Here is a 15,268-nt window from a genome sequence, read left to right on the forward strand (position 1 = left end):
GGGGGTGGAGGGCCTGTCCGTGTGAGCATCTTGGAGACACACACACCGTCTCCCCCAGGGTCCCCCAGGAAAAGCAGCGTGTGCGGATAGACGGGTGTCACCCCCGGGACACTGCTTGGCGGGGGGAGACGCTGGCTGCGGGGAGGGGGCGCACACACCCCTGAGCCCTGTGCTGGGTTGGACGCCAGAGGGACGCCGGCAGGGCCCCTCCTCCTGCACTCCTGCAGGCTTGCGCTATGGCCTGAAGCTCTGACCAGATGGAGCCGCCGTGCTCTGACGAGCATGGCACAAAGGGGTCACCCTGGCCCCGAGCTTTCCCGCTGCTGATTCTCCTCCTCTGTCTCAGCCACCTCGCTGAGTCTTCCCCAACCCACAGACTCAGGCCTGGTCCCTGGCTGGACATTCTCCCCAGGGACTTCGCCCATCCCTGGGCCATCAAATGCCAACCTCAGTCCAGTGCCAACCTGACCATCCTGACTCAGCAGAGATGTCCCACCGTGCCAGGCCCCCTACCCAGGACTGGGTATCTGTGGCCTCTGCCCTAGTGAAGTCTGGATGTCTCCCACCAAACATGCCCCAAACGGCGCTCTGGAGCTCGAACCCGCGCCCCCCATGAGGAACTGCGTCTCCCTCCATCCAGTTACTACAGCTAGAAATCCAGGGTCCTCCTTCCATCACCCGAATCCAGGCATCCATCCCGAAGCCCTAACGATTCAAATCTAATACAATCTGCAGGCAGTAGCCTTGCCTCCCATGCCCCCGGCTCCCACAATCCAAGCCATCACCATGAACTGCCCTCCACAGCCCATCCTTCTCAAAGCACCAGGAAGGCCTGTTGAAAACTAATCACATCATTTCCCTGCTTGAAACCCTGACGACTCTCCCCCTGCTCCCGGGATAACCCAAGATCCCCAGGCCCTAGAATCCCAGGGCTGGGACCCTGTTCCGTTCCAGACTCCCCGTGTGACCCCGAGCAAGTACCTTAATCTCGCTGTGCCTCAATTTTCCTATGTGTAAAATGGGATAATAACACTTGTCTTGTGCAGTGAGGACCGAACAAGCTACGTACAAAGGAGAGAACAGTGCCTGGCCCCGTAAATGCATTTGTTAAGTAAATGCAAGCCAATGCCCAGCTCTCCAGTTTCGATATAAGTAACATCCCGTCTCCCTGGCTCCTTCCAGAAGACACAAGGCTCCGGAGAGGTCCTCCCCGGGCTGCTCTCGGGGACTCCCCCTTGGGCCCCACGGTTCCCTCCCCAGAGGCCCTGCTCACAACTTCGGATTTCACCTTCCTTTGTTGAACGTCTGGCTCTGTCTCCTTTGCTGTCACAAAACCTTACACATGGAAGCAGCCAGTTAAGATGCTGGGGAAGGAAGGAAGGAGGAAGGAAAGATGAGATCACTGCCCGCCTCTCTTCCCGGAGCACCACGGGCCACGGCTCCGGGTCCATGCAGATGACGCCTCTCCAGCTCTGGCCCGCCTGCCAGCATCCTTTCCCACGGGCCCCTTGGCTTTCGGCTTTCGGCTTCCAGTGTGTAGCAGCATGTGAATGAGATGTGAACGACTTCCGGTTTCCATCCTCCTTCTGGAGCCACAAAGCACCTCGGCAGAAGGATGGATGGACTTCCTGGGACAGCTCCTGCCCGGTCAGGAAATGGCCAGTGGGGGGATGGGGGCGCCCACCGGGCAGGGAAACTGGGCGGCCCGTAGCCCCTACCAGCTTCCTCATCTACCCCTAACAGGGGCTCGGAGCTGTGGGGTCTCTGCCAGAAGCACAGGTGTGAAGCTTGAGGCAGACAGAGCTGGCACAGCCAGCAGGCAGGGGGCTCGGGTCTGAACACCTGGGCCCACCCTGGGCTCCGTGCCAGCTCTGACACCCCAGCCACGCCACGGCTGGTCCGGCCAGTGCCACGGCAAGGAGTGGGTCCCCCACACGGGGTGAGCAGGCCGCCAGTCCCTAGGTGTCCATTAATCTGCTGTCCAGCAGTTAAATGGAACATAGCACCAGCCCCAGCTGCAGAGGGACTGGGTCAACTAGCAAAGGGAATTTAATCAGGACACGAGCAGGGGCTCTGCGGAAGTCCCCAGACCTACACGGTCCCAGCCCCCTGGAACCTGGCCAGGAACACAAGGGGCCGGGCTGCCCTGCGCACAGCACTTTACAGTTTACACAACGCTCAGATTTGCTTTGTCGGGATCTGCGTCTTCACGTCCTTCCTAAGAGTCTACACTTCCGGCGGTAATGAGCTGCGACTTTTGAAATCAGACCAAAATAACAAGAACGACAGAAGCTACACGTTCTTCTATGACTTGAGACGAAAGCAAGTTAACAGAGGGAGCACACCAGTCCCTGAGGTCTCCCACACTTGCCGGGACCCAGCTGCCCCCTATCGCCCGCCAACGGACTCCAACCCAGCCCCTCGCCCCCCACCCCCAACAGGGGACCTACTGTGGTTGAAAATGCCTGGCGTCTTCCACCCGGTCGGTCGGGCCGAAGTCAGCGCAGAACCTGCAGGCCCCCAACGGGACGGTGGGAGCCTGTTCCCTCCTGGGTCTCTCTAGCCAGCGGCTCCGGGATGGAGCCACATTCATATGGTAATTTCTGCCTGGCGAGGAGCAGATGCTGCCGGTGGGGAGGGCCGGGAGGAGGAAGGACCGGGCCGACCGCTCTGCCCTCCCCAGCGCACTCCTGTCTGCGATGCTGAGTGGACACAGCAGGACAGCCTGCGAGGCCAGACTCGGGCTGCTGGGGGGGAGCGGGCGTCCAGATGTGTTAGGGGTGGGCCTTTGCGGGATGCGCTTGTGCGGAGGTTTAAATGACACATCGCTCTACGGCTGGGATGCACGGAACAGTCCAGAAATGCTGCAGCATGGGGGACCTGCGGCCGTCCCCCCGACCCCCATCCCAGGGGCAGCCCCTTGAATTTCCACCTCCCAGGAAGGAAACACCTCCCCCAGCCCCCAGCCCCCTGGGGTAGGAGGGGGTGCATCCTTTCCACCACGTTCCCCCTGGCGGCGCGGTTCGCCAAACCCACCCTCCTTCCACCCACTTCCTCTCGCAGAGTAGCGAGTTCACCGCTGCGCGCTTCCCCGTTCCCGGGAGAGGACACACAGCCCTTCCATTTCCCCTTTCTGCCTTGTTTGGAGGCCCGCGCCGGCAAAGGAAGCTAGAAGTCAGAGACAGGACCCAGCTGCAGACCCAAAAAACCCCTCTGCTCCTCGCCTCCACCCCCGACTCCCCTCGTCCTGCATTGATGCCACCTGGAGTCACCCAGTCCCAGTGAGCGGGGCCCGGGACTCACAGTGAAACAAAAGGACCCCCAGCAAATTGCACAGCGACTCAGATTTGAGATGTGCTATTCAAGATGCTCACAGCCACTGGGGGCAGGGGCCCCAGGGACCAATCGCACACCCTGACCCAGTGCTAGAGAGCCAAGCTTTCCCACGCACCCCTGCAATCCCCCAAGAGAATGAAAACGCACGTCCACACCCGACCTGGACACCAATGTTCACTGTGACATGCTTCCCAAGAGCTGCAAAGTGGACACAGCCCAAATGCCCATCAGCCCCTCGAGGCGTAGACAAATAGCAGTAAAGTGGAATACTATACAGGTGTAAAGAGGAACGGACCGTGGACACAGTTCACAGGGATGAACCTTGAAAACGCTGTGCTACGTGAAAGAAGCCAGACGAAAAATGCCACCTAGTATGTGACTCCACTGATATGAAATACCAGGAACAGGCACATTCATAGACAGACAGCAGATTCCTTGCTGCTGGGGGCTGGGGGCTCGGAGCAGGGAGTTGTGACTGGAAAGCAACGGCTAGGAGAAACAGGTGCTCTTTGAGGGGGAGGGGGCATGAAAAATGTTCCAGAATTAGTAATGATGGTTGCCTAACTGAATATATGTAAAACCACTGCACTTTAAAAGTGGATCTTCTGCAATGTGCATTCTATGTCGATAAAGCCGTTTCCAACAACGAGAAGGCTGCTGGCTGTGAGCTCCCCAGGAACCAGAGCAAGGACTGTGTCCTTCTGGTCCACCCTGCCCCCTGGACCAATCCAGCATCTGGCCTCCACGGAACCCCCTTTCAATTCTTCAGCCCCACATGGGGGTGGGATTCTCAGCCGAGTGACTGCTGACTTATAAGGACTCAACGGGAATTTTTATAAAGGGTCCTGAGTGCCCTGGGCTGGAACCCAGTCAGTCACAGAATGACCTGGGAGCAGCCCCCTTGAAGTCTGAAAGGAAGGACAAGTGGCAATTTTTAAAAAAAGCCCCTCAGCAGTCAGGAAGGTTGAACTGGCTCATCCCAGGTCTCTGGGCAGACGAGACAGAGGGGAAAACTGTGCTTCTGTCCCAAGACACCTGCTCAGACCCCTTCCAGTGCCCGAGCCAGCAGGGTGCAGCCACCGCAGCAGCGGCAGGACCCAGGCCTGGCGGACACCTGCGGCCCCGCTTGACCAGACTCCCCAGTGCAGGTCCAGAGGAAGTGATGGAGGGAGCTAAGCTGCTGGGGGGCAGCCACTGGATTTCCTGGGCCCCCCCAAACCCGCTAGAGGCCCAAGTCCTCTCCCTCCCCCCATCCTAAACCCTAAGGACGCCCAACAAGCCACAACCAGAGAACTTACTTTTACAGGGTGGCAAGGCCCCAGAGAGAGGGGGCCTCTGGGCTGCTCAAGGTTTAATGATGATTTTAGCTCCGGGGGCCCGTGGGTGATGGGAATCGGCTTTCTACTCTCCAGCGAGCCTTGGAGAGGCCCCTGGTGGGCTGGGAGGAGTCTGAGGAGGAGCCAGCTCAGGGGGTCTGCCTCCCCTCCACCCAACCCACAAACACCCCAGCCCTCGAGGGGCCGCCCCCATCCCTCTGTGAGCCAGGGTGGGCCTAGCCCTTCAGCAGAGAGGATGCCCCCAAAGCACTGCTGGATGAAGGCACGAGGGGGTGACCCGGGACAGGGAGGGCGGAGGGCACACAGGCAGGAGCCGCCCAGCTCCACTGTGAGCCCCGGAGGAGGCAGGGGAGGCAGCCGAGACTTGGGAAAGATGGAAAAAGACAGCTGAGGGACTTGGTGCCAGACGAGCAGGAAGCAGGAAGCAGACATCTGCTGAGGGGTGCCGTGTGGGGGCGGCCCTCATGGAGCAGCAATCTGAGGAGCAGGCCCCACATCTGCCCCCCCCCATCGGGGCACGTGACCACACACGGCCCAAGCCCCTTCCTCTGCCCGAGGCCACTGCGCCCTCACCTGTGGCTCTGGGGACAGGGTGGATGGCAAGTGGCCAGAGTCCAGAGAGGACAGGAAAGGCCCCTTCCCACCTGTCCTCAGCACCTCAAGGCAGCAGGTGACACATCGGAGGTCCCTCTGCTTTCCCGATTTTTAAACAACTACCTGCGAACCAACGCAAAACGAGAGCCCTTTGAAAAGCTGTTCTTCTTCCCGTGAGGAAGCGTTTGGAAAGATACCATTTTGCCATGGATGCATTGACCCATCGGTCCCCACTGCCGCGGCCCCCACCTGTCGTCACGTGGGGAGGGAAGGCCGCCCCACCAGCAGTGACGGACATCACGTCAATGAAATTCCCCGACGTGGAGACTGGGGATCCCGGGCACGGGCCCAGAGTACCCTGTGGTCGGAGGACGGCGCCAGTCGTGGGGTTCCAGGCCTGGCAGGCAGACTGCAAAGCCACTGCGGTGACCAGAGTCCCAGCAGCAGGGCGTGTGGTTTGCAAAGTGGCTGTGGTGCCCCTGCTCTGCGCTCTCTGTCACCACAGGGCCAGGGGCAGGTGAGTGAGGCCACCGCTCCCCTTGGGGTGGCTGTGACACCCCGTCCTGGCTCTCTGCACCCTCTGGCCCCCACCAGCCCCCGAGCAACTGTCAACAGCAATTCTCCCTCTGACTCAATGGGGCAGCCTCTGTCCAACCCACTGTTCGTCTCCCGGGCCCACAACTGACCCCAGGCAACAGGCGGCTCTCTCTCCGTCCCCGGCAGACAAGGGACAAAAGACTCGAGCCCTGTCCTCACTCCCCTGGCACACCAGGGTGTGTGGCGGGCCCAGGGTCGCCTGGCCCAGTCCCCTGCCCAGGAGAATGTATTTAAGTCACCGAAGAAATGCTGCTCCTTTCTCTTTATTGAAAATAGATAATTTTTTGTTTGTTTGTTAAAAAAAAAAAGGTCCAGCGGGAGCTCATGTGAAGAGCGCAAGACAAATGTCAGTTCTTAACGAGGCCCCCTCGATCCTGTCTCAGAGAAACGACGGAGCGTTCGGAGAAAAGATGAAACGCTGTGGTCACACAGGGCCGCCTCTGCGGCCACTCTGACAGTGACCGGTGGGCACCTCGGACGTCCAGGACGCCACAAAGACCAGGAGAACCCAAACCACCCGGGTGCGCGGTCTAGGGAAGGACACACAGACAGGACACACCTGCCGTGGGGCGTCCTCCACGCAGGACTGCAACTCACTTTCCTGCTCCCGGTTAAACCTCAGCGAGGGACAGGCCCTTGGACCAGGACCGGGAGACGAGATAAGAGATAAGGAGCTGCAGGTCAGGAGGAGGTGCGGGCACATTCCACCAGGGATACCAGCAAGGACGCTGTGCCACAGCCCGTGGGGCGCCAGGCACTCGGCGCCTGGCACTGGCAGAGCAGGGCAGGGGCTGGCCCCCCCTCCAAGGGACGCGGGCCCTGGAGAGGGTGCTGTGGGCCAGGTGCAAAGGGACAGAGCTAGGGTGCCACCGAGGCTGGTGGCCCTCCCTCCCGAGGACCAGCGGGGGTCAGTGTTGGCGCCAGAACCCCAAGCCGGGCTTCCAAGGGCAGCGTGGGTGCCCAGGGGCTGACAAATCACAGAGGGTGTGTCCCTCATTCCCAGCTTCAGGGCAGCGACGAGAAACCTGGCCCCTCTGCTGAGATGCAGCTGCTAAACCCGCATTAAAAGGTTTAAAAATGGCATTGAGGCTGGACCAGCCAGGAAGAGGGGAGTGGGCAGAGGGGTTCACCTTCACCTGTGCCCTCCCCCAAACCAAGACCAGCCCCGCACCCCAGACGCCCACTGGGAGGAAGAGATCCCTGGAGCTGATTATAACCCTGCTCTGAAGGTGGATGGGGCCCGGGCCCCCACAGAGTCAGCATCAGAGCTCCCGGGCCAGTGGTAATTAAAGAGGAGAGAGTGGCAGGTTGGAACCCCACCACCCACCCACACCCTAGGGTGGGCTGTTCCACCCGCAGTTCCACCAGCCCCGAACTAGCCTCCCCGTGGCCCGCTGGGGGGTGGGGAGGCTGGAGGGCTTCCCAGGAGGGGCAAGACGCCTTCCGGCTGTGATGGGACCCCCCCCTTCTCTGGGCCCCAGGCTGACCTGCAGGGCCACGGCCTCAGGAGCTGCTGGGAAGGCAATAAGAGGCTCCACTGAGCCTCTGAGGACAGGTCCCTACCTGTCCCAGGAGACAGCCCGGCACTCCACAAACAAATCAAAGCCTGGTGCTGGAAGGTAGGCGTCTGGGAAGGGAGTCCCAGCCACGGGCTATGACTTCTACTAGAAGCATCTTCCCCAGGAACCAGCTGTGGGGAGCTGGGCCCCAGGATCCTCAGCACCAGGCCATAGCCAACCCCACATCTTTCTGACACCCGGTGGCATCAGTGACCAAAGCCAAGGTTGAGGGGCGGGGATGCTTGGAGAGGGATGGGCGGGAACAGCAGGTGTGGGAGGCTGAACTTCACTGCAGAGAACCCCGGCCAGGGATGCGGGGCAGACAGCAAGCATCTGTCCCCACCCCTACATGCTAAAATAAAGTCATCCTGGAGTTCCCTTGTGGTGCAGAGGGTTAAGGGTCTGGCATTGTCATTCCAGGAGCCTGGGTTGCTGCTGTGGACTGGGTTCGACCCCTGGCCTGGGAACTTCCCACATGCCGCAGGCGTGGCCATAAACAAACAACCCTACACGCAAATAAATACAAGGAAAATAAAGTCATCCTTCTCAGACAAGGCCAGCAGGAGAGGGTGGGAGCTCTGAGCTGACGGCGCTATGCGAAAGCCGACCCAAGAGTGAAGCGGGCAGAGGGTGCCCGCCTTCCTTACAAAGCCTGGAGACCTCTGACCCCGCAGGAAGCCGGGCGCTGCGCTGGGCTGGTGGGGGGCCGCCTAAGGACAGGGTCTCCCCTTCCTGCCAGTGCATCTTGGTCCCTAGCAAACACGCCTCTTTCCTGCAAAGCCGCCCTATCTGACAAGCGCAGCTCAGGCTGGCGGTGTCACAACAGGAAGCGGGGAGGACACGGTGGCAGGGGAAGCTGAGAGGGGGTGGGGAGGCAAGTCGGCCCGGGGTCCTGGTGGCCCAAGTGAGTTCAGGGCTTCTGGGGGGGGAAGGCCCTTGCGCCCAGCGCTGGGCAGTGGACCTGGCGCTCTGGAAACGACCCCAGGGGCCCTGCAAGGCTAATGACAGCGCTGGCCACGTTCTGCCTGTGACTGCCCCCTTCCCTCGGAACAGGGCTCTGCCTGCTCCATCTCCGGGTGCCCACATGCAGGCGGGACTGGCCATCACCAAGTCACAGTGCCAGCCACAAGGAGCAGAGGCCGGCGGAAGTACACCCACACCAGTAGGCCCGGGAGTCCTGCAGGTGCCGCAACACGGAAGTGACAGAGGCGGTGGGGAAGGACAGGACGGGTGGGTGAGGGTCAGTGACCACGCGGGTCCCCCGAGACGGTGTAAAAAGAGGTCAGCTGCATCACAACCCAGAAGAGACCCACGAGAGACCCCGTCTTTCCAAAGAGGCCTCGGGTGGATGCTGGCTCCCCACCCCCAAAGGGTTAAACCAACTGGTTCTTCTTCCTGGTTCCTGAAAAGGAGCCCCAGGGTTGCAAAGAGAGTTGACAATTCTGTAAACACCCCTGGGGCTCCGAGTCTCAAGGCAAAAGGGCGATGAATGAAGGGAGGGAAACGCACACAACTAAGAGGGACCTGAGCAAGAGGTTACGGGCCTCCGCTCCCTTCTCCCGAGAGGCTTTTCCACGTGGGCTCCAAACTGAATTCCAACCAGGGTGCTGTCCCCGCGGCCAGAACCCCGCTGTATGGACTGCAGCACATTTTCCTCCAGGAAAGGAATTTCGAACTTCTCTTGGGGGAGCAGAGATGCATTCCCGAACCCCTGCCAAAAATGCCAGCAGACTGCAGGGCCGAGGAAACGGAGGGGACGAGGACGAAGGCCTGCAGCCTGGAAGCTGGGTCGACCCCCAGGGGACATCTGGGATGAAGCTTCAGAGCAGATGGCACTGTCCATGAAGCCCTCGGCCTCCAGCTTGGAGGCCTGGGCGGACGTGCTGGGCGCTGGAGTCTGGGGGTGCTCCCCAGCGCCTCGAAGGCATGTCTCCCCGTGCCTCCTCCTCACCCCTGCACACCCGCCCCGCTCCATCTGCTAGCAAAGCACATGCATTCCAGCGCCCCCCCCAAACCCGCTCCCAGGAACGTCCTGCACACCCCAAAACACCTCCCAGGAATCCAACAGGCACAAACTCCCCAGATCACAACGCCAGCCACGAGCTCAGATTCCAGCACAGCCACTGCCTGTGGATACCAACGAATCTCCAGCCTGTCGTGGAGCCGCCTGCCCCTAAGGGCTGACAATCTGTATCTGTCCGCACTTCCTCCCCGTCCTCCGGGAAATCAGGGAAGCCCCTGGCGAAAGGGAAATCGGCTCCTAGAAACTCCGGCCAAGGAGGCCTTACCCACTCGGGTAGCTGGCCAGAGATTCACAAAGCCGCGGCCGGGACACACAAAGCCCTTCTCTTCTGCTCCGCGGCTGAAAATCTGGGCCCCGCGTGGAGACCGAGCTCTCGCCGCCCCTCTCCAGGGACCCGGGGACGGTCCCGCCGGCTGGGGGGACCAGGCCCCGGGGGCCCCAGGGAGGCGCCGCGCCCAGCCCGGCCGGGGTGGGGCTGCCCGGCGGCCAGGCCACCTGAAGGCCCCCGGGAAGCGGCGCCAGGTAGGAAGGGACAAAGGGAGCGAGGACTCACCCAGCAGCGGAGTCGGGCTGCGCCGGCCGCCTGAGAGCGCGGCCCGCCCACCGGGTCACATGGCTCGGCGCCGAGCAGAGGATCAAAGGGGCTTTGTGGCCGAGGAACAAGGAGCCTCCCGGAGCGCGGGCAGAGGTAGGAGGGATGGCGACCGCCACGGCCCGCAGAGCCCGCAGAGGGAGGCTCTCGGGGGTCGCAGCTCGGGGGGGGAGGGCGGCGAGGGAAGGGGCGCCCCGGCAACCACCCCCGCCCCGGTGCCTAAGAGACACCAAGGAGTTCCCAAGGCAGCAGGAGGCACCCCCAAAGGAAAGTGGCATGGCCTCTGGCCAGGGAAGAGAGCGAGGGAGAGGCTCACCTGGAAGTCCCGCCAGGCCGCCCTCCCCACCCCACCCCCGCCTGCCCTCCCGCCGGCTGCAGCGCAGGGTGATGCCAAGAATCTGATGATCGCTGCCCGCGGGCACCTCTCTCCCCCTGCAGCCCCGCCCCCTCCCTCTTTGCCAGTTGCACCCCCACCCGTCCTGACCCTGAGAGCTCTGGTGACACACCGAGGCTGCAGGCCACACTCCCCCGGGAGTCCAGGCTGCTGGCAGCCAGGGGTGAGGGTGGACAGGACCCAGAAGGGAGAGGAGGGGACACGCATGGGCTGGGGAGGGGGCGGGGTGCCGGCTCGCGCAGGGCTCTTCTTCCCCAGCCTCTGACCTCTGACTCCCCTTGATTCCGCTCCTGCTTCTCCAGCCCCTGAGGGCCTGGGAATGGGAGTCATGGAGTCTCCTCCTCACTCCCCTCCCTGCAGGCCCCTGGGAAGTGCAGGGACCCCTGGGGGGACGGGCTAGGTGGTCCCCAGAGGAGGGATGGCTGGGAACCACCCAGCAGGGGCTGGGCCTGGACGCTGGGATGGGCCAGACCCAGCCTGTGCCACGACCTCTGACCCCGAGAGAGTGAGTCACTCCCAGGCACAGGCGGGGCCAAACTTGACCCCCAGAGGAGGAGAGAGTTCCTGGGGCCAGTGTGGGGTCTTCCTGGGCCGGGGAGCAGTTAGTTCAAGTGCCAAAGAGCATGAGTGACAGCTGGAGCCCTGGGAGTGCTGTCCGGGGTCCGGGGTCCGTGTCCATCCTCCTGCTTTCAGGAGGAGGGACCCCCCCCCAGCCCAGCCCCCACGGGCCAGCCCACACCCACAGTTTCCCAGATCGCCCACGTGGTTGGTGGGCAAGGCCAGGGGCACCCGCCTCACCGGCCACACAGGCAGGCCGACCAGGTCCAAGACCGCGTTCCTCGGCGGCCAGGCCTCCCCCAGGGGCCGCTCCCACTCCCGACGGAACTTGCCCCCTCGGCCTCCCAGGTCCGCAAGCTGCCAGAGAGGCTTCAGGGGTGGTGTCCCCCGCCCCTCCCACCCCCACACGAAGGGGCCGTGGGGAGCAGCTGCCATCTGTCTCTGGGAGCCTGGCCAGAACTGGGGGAGCGTCCAGGGGAGGGATGCACAGCCGAGCCCTCGTCTACATCTCAGGGAAGGAGGCTGTGGTGGATCCAAGCATGGGCCCCAGAGTCAAAACCGGACGGGGGCCCCTTCACTCAAACTAGCTTTGGCCCCTCGCTCCACCTCTGCTGGCCTGGACCTTCCCCGTCTGTAAAATGGGCCTCATCAACTCCAGTCACCCAGAATCAGAGCACGACATGTGCCAGGAGCAGCAAGGACGCCACTCAGAAACTACGCGTCCCCGTCCTCCAAGGAGGTGACTTCCTGGGGTGGAGAGCGGGGAGGCCCAGCCCCCTGACACCCCGCTCACTTGGCTGAAAGCAGCTCCAAGAACCAGGGACAAAGGAGTCCAGGCTGGGCGTCAGCGGTAATGACTACAGAGCCACGGATGTGAGCCACAGAGATGTCACCTGGGCTCCCCCGGAACCTCCTTCTAGTCTCTGGCCTCACTTTGTCCCCCCGCTTTCTGGGCCCAGAGCCCACTCCCAAGGCCCACCACCCCTTCCTGGGTACCATGTGGGCAAACCCACCTCCAAGCCCACCTCTCACCCTGCCCGCCCCAGATCTCTGGCCCCGGAGGCAGCCTGGGTGCTCTGTACACGTGACAAGCTCTTGTCACTGACAGAGGCCCCCAGAACACCGGAGAGGGAATCCCTGCACCTGGCAAGCCCCCCAGTCCAGGGGCTTTTCCAATACAGGGCATCTGCCCCCTGGCACTGTCTGGTGTCTGATGCTCAGCACACACTCAGCAAAAACAGAGAGAGGCCTGATATCTCAGCAGCTGCTCACCTAACCTTTCAGCAAAAAATACCTTTTTTTTGTCCACACCCACAACATGCGGAAGTTCCCAGGCCAGGGATAGAACCTGAGCCCCAGAAGAAACCTGAGCCTCTTCAGTGACAACACTGGGTCCTTAACCCACTGAGCCACCAGGGAACTCCTCGTTTTAAAGTTCCGGAGTTCCCATCGTGGCTCAGTCGTTAATGACTCCGACTAGGAACCATGAGGTTGCAGGTTCGATCTCTGGCCTCGCTCAGTAGGTTAAGGATCCGGCGTTGCCGTGAGATGTGGTGTAGGTCGAAGACTGCTCAGATCTGGCGTAGCTGTGGCTGTGGTGTAGGTCGGCAGCTGCAGCTCGGATTAGACCCTTAGCCTGGGAACCTCCATATGCCGCAGGTGCAGCCCTAGAAAAGACAAAAAGACAAATTATATGAAGTTCCTAGGAGCCACAGTACAGAGAAACAGGTAACGTTAATATTCATGCACCCTAACCTAAGAGCTAAAATAAAGTATTACCAACTCGACATGTGATCAATATAAAAATATTTGAGATGTTCTGCATTTTTTTCCTTCTGCACCAAGTCTTTGAGATCCAGGGTGCGTCTTACATGTATGGCACCTCTTGGGTGGGACGGGCCATGTTTCCAGTGGTCGATGGCCACACCCACACGTGGCCGGGGCGACTGTCCGGGACCGTGCGCCTCTCAACCGTCTCAACTGCACCCTGAGATCACACCAGATCCTTGGAGAACAGTTCATTTGGAACCTTGTCAGCCCCATGCGTGCAGCCCCTCGGGGACGGGAAGGGACACCCACCTGCATCAGTGGAGATACCGTTGAGGCCACTGACCCCTGTACCACAGTGTCCCCTTTCTGGAGACACAGCAGGGACACTTCTCAGATTCCACTATCAGAAAGAGCAGAGTTGCTCCTAAGAAATCACTGTGCCGGGAGTTCCCGTCGTGGCTCGGTGGAAACGCATCTGACTAGCATCCATGAGGACACAGGTTTGATTCTGGCCTCACTCGGGGTTAAGGATCTGGCGTTGCCGTGACCTGTGGTGAAGGCCGGCGGCTACAGCTCCAATTTGACCTCTAGCCTGGGAACCTCCATATGCCGCAAGTGCGGCCCTAAAAGACAAAAAAAGAAAGAAAGAAGGAAAGCACTTTGCCAGACGCGTGCTGAGCTTTGGTCACATGGTTCCAAGATGCCAGTTCGGTGACTGCCAACCCAGCCCTTTCTGGGGTTCTCTCTGGGGCTCAGGTATTCAGGGCCAGGATGAACCCTTGACTCGAAGACAGTGGCTCCAGGAACTTCCCCAGCAGCACGGAGCCAGGAACCCTTTCTGACACCCAGGCGACTGCAACTCCTGCCCCCTGAGCAGAGCACCCGGGCGCAGGCCTCCTAGGCGTCCGCCACGTGCCCCGCGCGCCTCTGTTTATCGACTTCAAAGCCACACGGCACTGATTAAAAGACAGTCTATAGAGACAGAAAGCGGTGGTTGCCAAGGCGGGGGGATGCCGCGCGACTGCTTCACGGACGTGGGGTTTCCTTTCCATGTGATGAAAACGTTCTGGAGGTGAACACAGCGGTGATGGTTGTGCAACCATGTGCATGTGTTTGCGGTAGATTAAAGAAGAGAGAATTTAACGGGTCTCTTTTTTCCCTGGAGCCCGTTTGCTTTCCTGTTGTCCGCCTTAAAACCAGAAGGGCCCCGGGACAAACAGCGAGCCAGGTGGGAGACGGGATCACGCCCCCTCCTCCTGGAGCCTGTGAGTGGCACCTTGAGGGCAGGGCGGTGATGAAGGACTGAGATGCAGAGGGCACCCTGTGATCTGGGGGGACCCCAAATGTAACCACAGGGTCCTTGGGGGAGGGATGCAGAGGGAAGCTTGAAGAACCCAGAGAGAGGGACTGCAGGATGACGGAGGCAGGGTGGTGGAGTGAGGCGGCCACAAGCCAAGGGACAGCAGCAGCCACCAGAGGCTGGAGGAAGCGAGGACAGATTTCCCCCCCTGGAGCCTCTAGACGGAGCCAGCCCTGTCGACACCTTGACCTAGCCCAGCGACCCCGATTTCAGCCTGCTGACCCCCGAACTGTCAGAGAATACATCCCTGTGGCTTTAAGCCACTGAGTGTGTGCTAATTTGCTACAGCAGCCATGGAAAATCACACAGCCTCACAGTCTGGAACGTGACCTGTGTAAGTTCGGGGCTTGCTCGCTTTTCTTTCCTTCCTTCCTTCCTTCCTTCCTTCCTTCCTTCATCTTTTTAGGGCTACACTCGGGACATATGGAGGTTCCCAGGCTAGCGGTCAAATCGGAGCTGTAGCTGCCGGTCTGTGGCACAGTCAGAGCAACACAGGATCCAAACTGTGCCTGCTGCCTAAACCACAGCTCATGGCAATGCCGGATTCTTAGCCCGCTGAGTGAGGCCAGGGTTTGCACCTGCATCCTCATGGATACTAGTCGGGCTCATTAACCACTGAGCCACGATGGGAACTCCACTTGGGGGCTTCTTGCACAGATGAAGGGCTGGAAGGGAACTGGCTCCAGGCCGTGCATCTGTGAGCAGCATCCTTCCCAGACCCGAAGGGGCCTATGCCAGATTTGGGGAGGGGCTAGACTCACCCTGGCAAGCAGAGGGAGCCCCCCGGCTGGGCACCAGCTGACATGCAGCGGAGAGGAGGGAGTCCCATCGTGTCCTGACAAGGGCGCTGGGAGTCGTTTCCAACCGCGCCCGAGCGGAGCCCACCCCTCCCTCAGGAGCCCCCAGCAGAAATAGTCGCAGTGTTGGTGGGGCAGCGGCCCTGGTCAGCTGTCCTGAAGCAAGATCCTACTCCGGGAGGCACAGAGGGGCATCGGGCTCCCTCCTCCAGCTGGACTAACTGGGTGCAGAGCCCAGCAGCCTCCAAGGGAGTGGCCAGCCCCGTCCTGCAGGGCCATGTGTGACGCCCGAGGCGGTGGCGCTAGCATCAGCAGCATCCTCAGAAGAGAGGAAGTGGCTACACAGCATCC

General features: G+C 61.1%; 1 protein-coding gene and 1 long non-coding RNA gene across 8 annotated transcripts in view; one reads left to right on the forward strand and one right to left on the reverse strand.

Moving 5' to 3' along the window:
* Positions 1 to 15,268, reverse strand: part of SEPTIN9 (septin 9) — a 151,872-nt gene that overhangs the window by 22,764 nt on the left and 113,840 nt on the right. The window contains exon 1 of one of the 7 annotated variants that reach the window (XM_084983712.1): positions 10,355 to 10,438. The exons of 4 other annotated variants lie outside the window; for them this stretch is intronic. The gene's annotated coding sequence lies outside the window, so the exon portion shown is untranslated. Of the gene's footprint in view, positions 1 to 2,450; positions 2,552 to 9,999; positions 10,032 to 10,354; positions 10,439 to 15,268 lie in introns of those variants that run through there. 2 more of the 7 variants (XM_084983708.1, XM_084983711.1) reach the window with 2 other exon arrangements.
* On the forward strand, positions 10,089 to 12,956 carry LOC110255962 (uncharacterized). The gene is made up of 3 exons (XR_014820831.1): positions 10,089 to 10,134; positions 12,650 to 12,718; positions 12,836 to 12,956. It is a non-coding gene; the product is annotated as an uncharacterized LOC110255962 (long non-coding RNA).

Source organism: Sus scrofa, chromosome 12 (genome assembly GCF_054392235.1).
Source record: "Sus scrofa isolate SSC_HxYL_T2T_F1_AM1 chromosome 12, Sscrofa_HxYL_maternal_Yorkshire_Landrace_v2.0, whole genome shotgun sequence".
In the NCBI taxonomy this organism is placed as follows: Eukaryota; Metazoa; Chordata; class Mammalia; order Artiodactyla; family Suidae; genus Sus; species Sus scrofa.